Below are 12500 nucleotides of genomic sequence, written 5' to 3' on the forward strand. Positions count from 1 at the left end.
ACGATACGATACGATACGATACGATACGACACGACACGACACGACACGATACGATACGACACGATACGATACGATACGACACGACACGACACGACACGACACGACACGACACGATACGATACGACACGACACGACACGACACGATACGATACGATACGATACGACACGATACCGACTTACAGTGACAAAAGTCACCGAGGTTTTCTAGCTAGAACACGAGATACCAGCAAACACATTACATCCACTCATGGCCAGTGCAAGGTGGGGTAGGAGGGGAGGGGAGGGGAAGGGAGGGGAGGGGAAACAGCAGGAGAGGGGGAAGGGGGAGTTGGGGGGGATGGGGGAGTGGGGGGATGGGAGTTGGGGGTCGCCGCGGACTTACGCTGACCCTTTGACCTCTGACACGTGGAACTGGTTGGTGTCAGTTGTGCGGTCATTTGTCTGTCTTAGTCCTTTGGCTGTATGTACTTTTCCGGTTAAAAAAAAAAAAAAAAAAAAATCTTCTTCTACTATTTTTAAAAATTTCTTTTTCTCTAACAGATAGCCAGACGTACGGACGGTGTGTGTGTGTGTGTGTGTGTGTGCGTGTGTGTGTGTGTGTGTGTGTGTGTGTGTGTGTGTGTGTTTGAGTGGTGTGTCACAGTGTGTGTGTGTGTGTGTGTGTGTGTGTGTGTGTGTGTGTGTGTGCATGTGTGTGTGTGCATGTGCATGTGTGTGTGACAGTGTGTGTGTGTGTGTGTGTGTGTGTGTGTGTGTGTGTGCGTGCGAGAGAGAGAGAGAGAGCTGAAGTTGTGTATGTACGTACGTATGTATGTGTGTATGTATGTATGTGTATGGGGGAGGCCCCCTCACCTCCCCCCCCCACATCCCCTCCCTCTCCGGGCCAGGGGTCAGCCTTGGGTCACACCGCAACTGAGACGTGCACCTAATTATGCATAGTATGCAGGTTAGTAGGTCAAATGGCTCGCTGGTGCGCTACAGAGACTCAACGTATGTAGTCAGTGACTGTACGCAGACTCTGAAAGCCTCGAAAAAAAGAAATAGGCAAACAACTTGAACACACTAACAAACACACAAACAACAAACAGACAAACACGCTATGCTTGCTCCAAAACTGCTCACACACGAGCTACATCAGACGACAATTTTTCCCAACTAACCCGCGCACAGATTGTGTGACATCACTCCCAGTTTGAACGCCAAGCCGCTCACATCATTTTGTCCTCCTCGCCAGACAACCTACTCACGGCTCGACCAGTGTCGCGTCGCGGTACGCTATTGGCTGAGCTGGAATCTGTGTTTCTTCTTCTTAGTATTTAATTAATATCTCTTTTGTCGGATCAGTAAACTTTACAAGTATTATATACTGGCAGAATCGTCGCAATTCCATCTTTAAGTCTATTCCATTCATGTTGGCCTACGTTAAACTGATTTAACGCAGTTTGTAATTTTCAGTGACGAGCTTGTTAAAACTGATCCTGTTCAGGTGACTTAAATTAAGATTATAAATTCATCTTAAATAATCAACACTTCATTTTATACCCATTATAAAGTAGGCGTTGAGCTCTTTCTTTTGCAACTTATCCGAAGTAAATCGGTTCAGGAATCGTTTAGAAATCTGTCACTGAACACCTTGTAAGAAACACAGTTGTTGTCAGATTTGGCCTGATTAGCTCGGTCAGATTTGGCCTGATTATAGACGATCTGCTCGCAGCACATGTGACTGTCTTTGCAGTCTGCTTAACTTGCATAAATTGGCACAGTGAGTGATGAGTGGTCATTTTCATACCTGGTCAGTCATCTGACCAGAGCTGCTCTCTCTCTCTCTCTCTTGCTGTGTCGCGGGCAGTGTGAGTGTGTGTCATGTGTGTTCTCACAATGGCTAACACCTCACTGGATTGCTTTTGCTTCAGACCTGTGCAGAGCACAAACTGCTGATAACCAACACAGTTTTCTGCCTCCCTACCCGTAACAGGACGTCATGGATGCACCCTCGCTCAAAGCATTGGCATCTCATCGATTATGTCATCGTCAGGAAAAGGGATAGGCAAGATGTACGTGTAACAAAGACCATGTGCGGCGCCGAGTGTTGGACAGACCATCGCCTTGTAGTCTCGAAGCTGAATATTCGAATCCAACCCAAGAGACGCCCCCAAGGCCAGAAGGCTCCAAAACGGCTCAACATCGCTAAGCTGAAAAGCATCACCACCAAACAGTCCTTTGTGGATCTGCTGCAGGATCGTCTGGAATCCGCCTCTCTGGACAACCAGAATGTGGAGTCTGACTGGAGGACCCTGCGTGAGCTGATCTATAGTACAGCTTCAGAGACCCTGGGACCCATGACCAGAAAGCACAAAGACTGGCTTGATGAAAACTGTGATGAAATCAAGCAGCTTCTGGATGAGAAACGCCGTCTGCATCAAGCCCACCTGAGCAACCCAAAGTCCACATCAAAAAAGGATGCATACAATGACATCCGCAGGACTGTTCAGCAAAAGTTACGCCAGATGCAGGATAAGTGGCTGAGTGACAAAGCTGATGAGATCCAGGGATATGCTGACAGGCATGATATGAAGAGGTTCTATGATGCCTTAAAAGAAGTCTACGGCCCCACATCCTCAGGATCATCCCCCCTCCTCAGTGCAGATGGGAATACCTTGATCACCGAGAAGGAGAACATTCTCGAACGATGGGCTGAGCACTTCAACAGTCTCTTAAATCGCCCTTCCTCCATAAATGATGAAGCCATAGACCGTCTCCCACAAGTCCCCACCAACGAAGCACTGGACGATCCGCCAACACTTCTTGAGACCCAGAAAGCAATCCGTCTGCTATCCAGTGGCAAAGCACCTGGCTCAGACTCCATACCAGCAGAGGTCTACAAGGATGGAGGCACTGTGCTGACTGAGAAGCTTCATCAGCTGTACTCACTCATGTGGAAAGAAGAGACGATCCCCCAGGATTTCAAAGATGCATGTATCATTCACTTGTACAAGCGAAAGGGGAACCGGCAAGCCTGTGATAACCATTGGGGCATTTCCTTGCTCTCCATCGCAGGCAAGATACTTGCCAGGATCCTACTTAACCGCCTCACAGCACACCTTGACCAAGGTCATTTGCCTGAGAGCCAATGTGGATTCCGGAAAGAGCGCGGAACCACTGACATGGTGTTTGCTGCAAGGCAGCTGCAAGAGAAATGTCAGGAGCAAAATGCTGATCTGTTCTCCACCTATATCGACCTCACTAAGGCCTTCGACACCGTGAGTAGAGAGGGACTGTGGAAGATCATGGCCAAGTACGGATGCCCCCGGAAATTTATTTCCTTGGTCAGCCAATTCCATGAAGGCATGCAGGCTCGAGTCCAGGACAATGGTGAAACATCTGCTCCTTTTGCTGTCACAAATGGTGTCAAGCAAGGCTGCGTCCTGGCTCCAACGCTGTTCAGCCTCATGTTCTCTGCAATGCTTACTGATGCCTTCAGAGATGGCGATGTTGGAATCGGCCTAAAGTACCGAACAGATGGCAAGCTGTTTAACCTCAGAAGGCTTCAAGCAAAAACGAAGGTCATGACAGACATCATCAGAGACTTTTTGTTTGCTGATGATTGTGCCCTCAACGCTGGATCTGAAGCTGACATGCAACTCAGCGTCGACAAGTTTGCCACTGCCAGCAGGAACTTCGGCCTTACCATCAGCACGAGGAAAACTGAAGTTCTCCATCAGCCAGCCCCAGGGAAACCCTACGTTGAGCCCAACATCACAGTCAACGGTCAGAGACTCAGTGCGGTGGAGCGGTTCACATACCTTGGCAGCACACTGTCACGAAATGTGACAATCGACGATGAAGTGAACGTCAGGATTGCAAGAGCAAGCGCAGCTTTTGGTAGACTCAATGCAAATGTCTGGAACAGAAGAGGCATTAGTCTTGAGACCAAGCTAAAGGTCTACAGAGCAGTAGTTCTCCCCACACTACTGTACGCCTGCGAAACTTGGACAGTGTACCAACGACATGCCAAGAAGCTGAACCACTTCCACACAACATGCCTCAGGAAGCTACTGAACATCAAGTGGCAAGACAAGACCCCTGACACAGAGGTGCTCACAAAAGCCACCCTTCCCAGCATCTTCACCATCCTGATGCAGTCCCAGCTTCGCTGGGCTGGACACGTGGCGCGCATGCCAGACCATCGGCTGCCCAAAAGGCTCTTCTATGGCGAGCTGCAACAAGGGAAGAGATCACACGGAGGTCAGAAGAAGCGCTTCAGAGATACTCTGAAAGTCTCTCTGAAAGCGTTTGATATCAACCCTGACTCCTGGGAGGAATCTGCAGTGGACCGTGACAAATGGCGCGCTGCTGTGCACAAAGGCGCCAGGTTGTGCGAGGCCAACAGGACTGCTGCAGCTGTTCAGAAGAGGCAGGCCAGAAAGTCACGGGCAAACAAGCTCCCTGACAATGATATGCCTGTCTTTGTCTGCCCCAACTGTCAGCGGACATTTCGTGCGCAGATTGGACTATTCAGCCATCTGCGCACTCACAGATAGATTCATGAGCATCCTTCCCCCCACCCCACCACCACCCTCCCCCCATCCCCCATCCCCCACCTCGATGACAATGATGGTCATCATCGATCTCGATGGACACACCACAACACCTCACTACGTATCGCTGTAAGTACTAGTGTGGAGAATGTGCTGATGATTTGTGAATTGTATTGTTTGACACAGTACTTGTGTTCATATGAGTATGTTCAGTTATTGCTTTGACATGTTAGTCACAGCTCAGCTATGATTGATCTAAATAAATTAATAATTTCGTCATATGCTTGGAGCAGTGTTCCATTTGATTCTTTTTAACGTCACAGTCATTGACGTCTCTGGACACTGATAGTTTGTTCGAGAATATTCTAAGGAGTGCATATGACGCGTTCTTTCTCATTTGCTGTCACTGATGAAGGTTACAGTGTTTCACTGATTCTCAGTACTCTAAGATGTGTGTAGTATTCTGCTGTTGTGATTACAAGATAGTGTTGGATTAATATCAGTTATTGGTTAAAACCACCTGTTAATTGTAATTTAGTTATCATGCTCTCTCCTATACGGCTTACTCCAGTATAGTGCTACATGATAAACTGATTCATTTGAGTAATTTGACACAGTATAACCTTTACCTAATCTATACTGTCAGTGTACTTTCACCAAGTCAGCATCGCTTCAATCACTTTAACTGTGCTATTTAAATGTATTAGAAATGTCATTTGATGTCAGCGTTTGGTCTTCACACACATATGCGTTATGTTGTTGCGTATCCCAAACCAGAGTGATAGTCTTTCCATGTAATATGTATACATGTGCTTTACTATTCACTTGTGCCGACATGCTGTGCTTATGACATTTGTTTGTGTCATTCCAGGCACTGTCTTCTCTTCTTATCTCTTCTCTTCTCCTTTATGTCTTCTTAGTTTTCCTCTACTTAACTATTGTAAATAAAACAATAGAAAAACCCATTTGTGACTGGCCTCTATATGTCCCTGGCCTGTGCGCGGGCATTCTTGTCTATCATTTAGTACAGTAAATCATCATCAATATTTAGTTAAGTCTTTTGTGCCGTCCGTACCCTATTAGAACCACTCGGTACACGGCTACAAAAGTGGCGTCGCCGACAGAATAGAGCTCCATCACAAGATTGATCCAAAATCTTTCCCTTTAATGTTTCAATTCTTTTATCCAAATTAAATCCATCCCTAAACCACAGCCCTTTACCACCAAGTGTACCTTGTTACAACTTGGCGCTGTGAGCTATAGGATGTGCCAATTCTCTAAATATCTCTTAATAAATCACAGCTCATAACCAAGCTTACTCTATCACAGATAGATATCATAGATCGATAGAAAGATGGATATATAGAGAAAATAACATACACAACGTAAGTCATTTTATTTTGTTGCGTCGTCTGTTCAATAATGTTGATGTTTGGGTTAAAAAAAAACAAACAAAAAAACAAACAAAAAACCAACAACAAAAAACAAACGAATAGATGGTAATGCAGGAGAATATGTTCTTTTTGTTGTCTATTTCTCAAAGCCTGACTAAGCGCGTTGGGTTACGCTGCTGGTCAGGCATCTGTTTAGCAGATGATGTGGTGTCGGTAGCGTATATGGATTTGTCCGAACGCAGTGACGCCTCCTTTGAGTTACTGGTACTGATACTTGTTTGTTATTGTTGTTCTTGTTGTTGTTGCTGGTCTTGTTGCTGTTGTTGTTGTCGTCGTCGTCGTCGTCGCTGTTGGTGTTGTTGTTGTTTTGGTTGTTGCTGTTGTTGTTTTGGTTGTTGTTGTTGTCGTCGTCGTTGTCGTTGTCAGTTGTTGTTGTCGTCGCTGTTGTTGTCGTTGTCAGTTGTTGTCGTTGTTGTTGTTGTCGTTGTTGTTGTTGTCGTCGCTGTTGTTGTTGTCGTTGTTGTTGTTGTTGTCGTTGTCGTTGTCGTCGTCGTTGTCGTTGTCAGTTGTTGTTGTCGTTGTTGTTGTCGTCGCTGTTGTTGTTGTCGTCGCTGTTGTTGTTGTCGTTGTTGTTGTTGTCGTTGTTGTTGTTGTCGTCGCTGTTGTTGTTGTCGTCGCTGTTGTTGTTGTCGTTGTCAGTTGTTGTCGTTGTTGTTGTTGTCGTTGTTGTTGTCGTCGCTGTTGTTGTTGTCGTTGTTGTTGTTGTTGTCGTTGTTGTTGTCGTCGCTGTTGTTGTTGTCGTTGTTGTTGTTGTTGTCGTTGTCAGTTGTTGTCGTCGCTGTTGTTGTTGTCGTTGTCAGTTGTTGTCGTCGCTGTCGTTGTTGTCGTTGTCAGTTGTTGTCGTTGTTGTTGTTGTTGTTGTTGTTGTTATCGTCGCTGTTGTTATTGTTGTTGTTGTTGTGTTTCACAATGGACACAAATCAGCTTACACATACTGACACAAACCGACACACACTGACAAACAAACCGGTATATGCAAACACAATAACGTAACGCAAACTCATACACAAACCGACACACACAGACAAACCGACATATACAAACATGATAAAACACAAATCGACATGCACAGACTGACATACATAAACCAGCACACATACTGACTACGCAAACTGACACACACACACACACACACACACACACACACACACACACACACACACACACGTAAACCGACCGATATGCCAACCAGTCGACATACACAATCCAACATACACAAACTGTCATACACATACTGACATACACAAACCGCCATACACAAACCAACATACACAAACTGACATACACAAAATTAATGACATGCACAAAATAATGTCACACACAAACTGACAGTCACCTTCAACTTCACCTTCACCTTCACCTCTCCCGTAGTCTGGGTTCAGACCGTTGGGGCACCGCTGCTGACCTGACCACCACCCCTCTCCACTCTTCACGGTTTTCTGATTTCCTCAGGGCGTCACCGAGCGTCAAGCCTGTCCACCCCCGGATGTTGTCTTCCCATCTCTTCTTCTGCCGTCCTCTCCTTCTGCCTCCTTGTACGGTGCCTTGCAGGAACGTTTTGGCAAGACCAGATGATCGGGAGATGTGTCCATACCACCTAAGTTTGCGTTTCTTCACTATGGACAGAAGGTCTTCGTAGGGTCCAATACTTTGCTTGATTCTGTTCTTCACTTCCGTGTTAGTGATGTGGTCTCTGTAGGAGATGCCAAGTAGTCTTCGAAAGCATCTCATCTCGACAGCTTGGATTCTTCTCTCGATGTCTGCAGTCAGGGTCCAAGTCTCGAAACTGACAGTACACACACTGAATCCAACAGACACACAAGCCAGCCAAAATACACAAACAAAACGCGACATTCATAAACCCGGACAACCGGCTTTGTCAGTCAAAGCGCAACCCAACATGTTTTTAACTGGTCTGTTCAATAATGCATGACATGGTTTTGAAAGAGCGTCATTTTAAAGTTTTGCTCTCTCTTTAAATACAGCCTTGGCCGTCGGTTCCAAGTAAACGTGTACCCGTGTGTCACTCTGGAGGAAAAATCGATAATAACTCAACAGCAAGCTGCCGGTTGCTTCTGCCACTGATGAGTACAGCGTCAACAACAGAAGCTGCAACAAAACTGCCTTCATTAATTAAAACAACCCAGTAAATCATTATAGCTCCAGCGCAGCGACCGAACTAAAAAACAAAAACAAAAACAAAACTGCGATAAAACAACCCAATACAAGAGAGGCCTTCAAAACTCACTTGTGATACACTTTAAAAAAAAAAAAAAAAAAAAAAAGAAGAATCCAAGCTTTTTATGTTTTGAGTATAATTTCAAAATGTAATGTTTAAGATGAGAAAGATCAGTTTAAAGCAAATTAACTCCCCCAGCATTAATTACAGAGTAATTTCCCTTTTTTTACTATCTGCACCAAAACGTTTGCAAAATAAATAAAACTTCCATGCTTAGCAAAAGAAGTTCCTGTTTGAACAAAAAATGATAATAATGACTCCTCTTGTTGTTGGGTCAGAATATCAGATCAAAGTGCCAAGTTTAGAGAATACAAAAAAAATATAAATATAACAGTAAATGCAGTTTGCATATAATTAGGCTTCATTAAAAAAAAAAAATTGTGCCCATCCCAAAGGTGCAATATTGCTTTAAACAAGATGACTGGAAAGAACTGAATTTTTCCTATTTTTTGCCTAATTTGGTGTCAACTGACAAAGTATTTGCAGAGAAAATGTCAATGTTAAAGTTTACCACGGACACACACACACACACACACACACACACACAGACAACCGAACACCGGGTTAAAACATAGACTCACTTTGTTTACACAAGAGAGTCAAAAAATGATTATTGCAGTTTTCATGCGCGTGCAGTGGCAGCGCATAATATGGCTGAAACAGACAGCTTGTGAAGAAACAAACCGAACATTTATATATATATATATATATATATATATATATATACAAAAGATTTTCTATTTTATTTTTTAGTTTGTACATCTTCAGCGGACTGCCTGCTTGGCTCAGTTGGTTGAGTGCCGAGTTCAGTTTCGCAATCTGAGGGTTGTTAGTTCGAGTCTCGGGTCGTTCCAAAACGTGACTCAGTCGCAAAGAAATGAAAGTGTGAAGTATGGTGTATGTGGGGGTGTATTTTGTATTTGTATTTATATTTCTTTTTATCACAACAGATTTCTCTGTGTGAAATTCGGGCTGCTCTCCTCAGGGAGAGCGCGTCGCTACACTACAGCGCCACTCAGTTGGGTTTTTTTGTATTTTTTCCTGCGTGCAGTTTTATTTGTTTTTCCTATCGACGTGGATTTGTTAGTACAGAATTTTGCCAGGAACAACCCATTTGTTGCCGTGTGTTTTTTTTTGTTGTTGTTGTTTTTTTGTTGTTTTTTTACGTGCGCTAAGTGCATGCTGCACACGGGACCTCGGTTTATCGTCTCATCCGAATGACTAGCGTCCAGACCACCACTCAAGGTCTAGTGAAGGGGGAGAAAATATCCGAGGCGGCTGAGCCGTGATTCGAACCAGCGCCGCGCTCAGATTCTCTCGCTTCCTAGGCGGACGCGTTACCTCTAGGCCATCACTCCGCAAGACACTCACCTCTATAATACAATATGGGACAGTAGTTGCCTCCTCTGCTGTTCTGCTGGTCAGACACAGTAGGACTGGACTATCATACACCTTGGAAATGGCTTGAATCTTAGTAAACGCCCCCCCACCCCCCTTCCCTCCACGCCCCCCCCCACCCACCTCCTCCGCACCACAACCCCCTCCCACCCCCCACCACACACACATCACTACACACACCCCGCACCACTCCAATTTCGGTTTAAAATTGTGCTTAGGTTAAAGTAACTTATATGCGGCCAAGCCCCATTTTGAAAAGAAAATAAGAGACAGACAGAATATAATAATAATAATAATAATAATAATAATGGTATTTATATGGCGCTGAATCTTGTGCAGAGACAAATCAAAGCGCTTTCGCACCAGTCATTCACACGCATGCATAACTCTAAAACTGTAGAAACTAAAGACAAGGAAGGGCAGGCAAGGGAGGCTATTTTGGGAAGAGATGGGTTTTAAGGCCAGACTTGAAAGATCTGAGTGTGGAGACTTGACGAAGCGAAAGAGGAAGTTCATTCCAATCGCAAGATCCAGAGACAGAGAAAGACATATTATCATCAACTAAAGGTAATTCAGCCTACTGATGGTCTCGCATTCAAGGGACATGCACACACGGAAATGTAATAGCATTTCGAAAGGTTGTTTCCAACAGATCTGATAGTGCAGAATTGATAATATTATCAACGATGTGAATCAAATGATATTGTACTGGAGCAGTGTATTCGATCAGCTCAAATCATGCGGCATAATCGCACTTTAGCATCCTAAATTCAGCTTCCGGGATTTAAGATTGCTAAACGGCAATTACGATTCCGTCCCATTGCACACACTGGGTCATTAAACAGGATGAAAAGAACACATTAGAGGAAGAATGTGTAGAAATTAAGCTGTCCAAACTTTACATAAGGAAAACGCATCCACAACACACTACACATTGACACCCAAGCACGTGCAGAACCATACCTGTACTGCCAAAGAAAATTCTCCGTGGTCTGATTCAGTTTTACGTGGGCTGATGGTGTGTATATTGACGGGCGCAACAGTCGAATAGTTAATGCGTTGGACTTTCAATCTGAGGGTCCCTGGTTCGAATCTCGGTAACGACGCCTGGTGGGTAAAGGGTGGAGAATCTTCCGATCTCCCAGGTCAACATTATGTGCAGGCCTGCTTAGTGCCTGAACCCCCTTCGTGTGTATACAGCATGCAGAAGATCAAATACGCACGTTAAAGATCCTGTAATCCATGTCAGTGTTCGGTGGGTTATGAAAACAAGAACACACCAAGCATGCACCCCCCCACCCCACCGAAAACGGAGTATGGTTGTTTACATGGCGGCGGTAAATAAACAAAACGTTCATGCACGTAAAACTATTACCATGTCTGTCTGATTCGAGTGTGTAAGTGTTCGTGCCTGAATGAGACTGAATGACACAGGAAACGAATGATGAGCGCCCACTGAGTAGCAGCCGTCACTGAGTCGGCTCTACCCAGGTAGGCAGCCTGTTGTGCAAATGGCCCTGTGTTTGTAAAGCGCTTAGAGCTTGGTCTCCGACCGAGGATAGGCGCTATGTAAGTATCCATAGCAGGCAATGACCGTGGCCTGTGTTTGTAAAGCGCTTTGAGCTTGGTCTTCGACCGAGGATAGGCGCTATGTTAAGTATCCACTAGCAGTCAATGACGCCCGTGTTTGTCAGTAAAACGCTTAGAGCTTGGTCTCCTACCGAGGATCGGCGCTATGTATCCATAGCAATCAATGAATGTGTTCAGTCGCTGCTGTGCCTCGTGAATCGCTAGTCTGTGACAACCTCGATGCTGACAATAACTGGATTGTTTCATATGGTTGTACATTCGAAACAAAACCAAACAAAACGAAAAAAAAAAAAAAAAAAAAAAAAAAAAAGTTGCCGCCATGGCCTCAATATCATTCTATGGACATCGCGTCGCGTCGCGGCATTGCTGAGCGTCAGGCTGAACAGCTGAGCTGGCATTGAAATTCGTCTCTCTCTCTCTCTCTCTCTCTCTCTCTCTCTCTCCACGTAGTGGGTGGTGGTGTGGTAGGAAAGCCCGGGTTAGGGTGTAATAAGGGTGAGGAGAGATTAGGAAAAGGGTGGGTGGAAGGTTAAAGAAAAAAAAAAAAAAAAAAAAAAGGAGGGGGTGGGGGTGCGGAAGAGGTCAAGGTCGAAACACACGTACTGCCAAATGCGTTGAGTTCGCAAGGAACACATGTTTGCTTTCTGCGCGACCTTTCATTATTCCCGGCTCTGTACTGACTGTACACACCAATGTATTCAGCAGCCGCGCAGTCCCGAGTGGAGTGTGTCCGCCTCGTCATATTGATTTAACCCCCCTCACCCCCCCCTCTCACCCGCTCTCTCTCTCTCTCTCTCTCTCTCTCTCTCGGCTCTCTCTCTCCGGCCTTCCCTCCCTCCTTCTCGCTCTCCCCCCCCCTCTTCCTCCCTTCATCCCTCTCTCTCTCTCTCTCTCTCCTCTCTCTCTCCTTTCCTCCATCCTCGCTCTTCCCTCCTCTTCCTCCCTCCCTCTTTCTCTCCCCTCCTCTCTCTCTCTCTCTCTCTCCTTCCCTCCCTCCCTCTCGCTCTCCCCCTCCTCTTCCTTCCTCCCCCCTCTCCCTCCCTCTCTCTCTCTCTCTTTCTCTCTTTCAGTGTCTCTCCTGGACAGAGGCAGCGAAGGTTTGTGTTGGTTGAGTGCAGTGCCGCTTTGGGAAAGTTACTAGTGTTTTTGCAGTGGGTGTGTGGTTTGGTTTGCTGTTGTTTTTTTGTGGCGAGACAGTACTGGACACACACACACACACACACACACACACAGAGCCGTCATGTATACACACGTACACGAAAAAAAAAAAGAAAAGAAAAA

General features: G+C 45.5%; 1 protein-coding gene and 1 long non-coding RNA gene across 2 annotated transcripts in view; both read left to right on the forward strand.

Annotated features, from left to right (window-relative positions):
• The window catches only part of LOC143276458 (uncharacterized), a 471243-nt gene that overhangs the window by 419041 nt on the left and 39702 nt on the right, over positions 1 to 12500 (forward strand). The window lies entirely within an intron of this gene.
• Positions 12487 to 12500, forward strand: part of LOC143276457 (aspartate aminotransferase-like) — a 39716-nt gene continuing 39702 nt past the window's right edge. The window contains exon 1 of the mRNA XM_076580959.1: positions 12487 to 12500. This exon is cut by the window's right edge and continues 91 nt beyond it. The gene's annotated coding sequence lies outside the window, so the exon portion shown is untranslated.

Source organism: Babylonia areolata, chromosome 32 (genome assembly GCF_041734735.1).
Source record: "Babylonia areolata isolate BAREFJ2019XMU chromosome 32, ASM4173473v1, whole genome shotgun sequence".
Taxonomy (NCBI): Eukaryota; Metazoa; Mollusca; class Gastropoda; order Neogastropoda; family Buccinidae; genus Babylonia; species Babylonia areolata.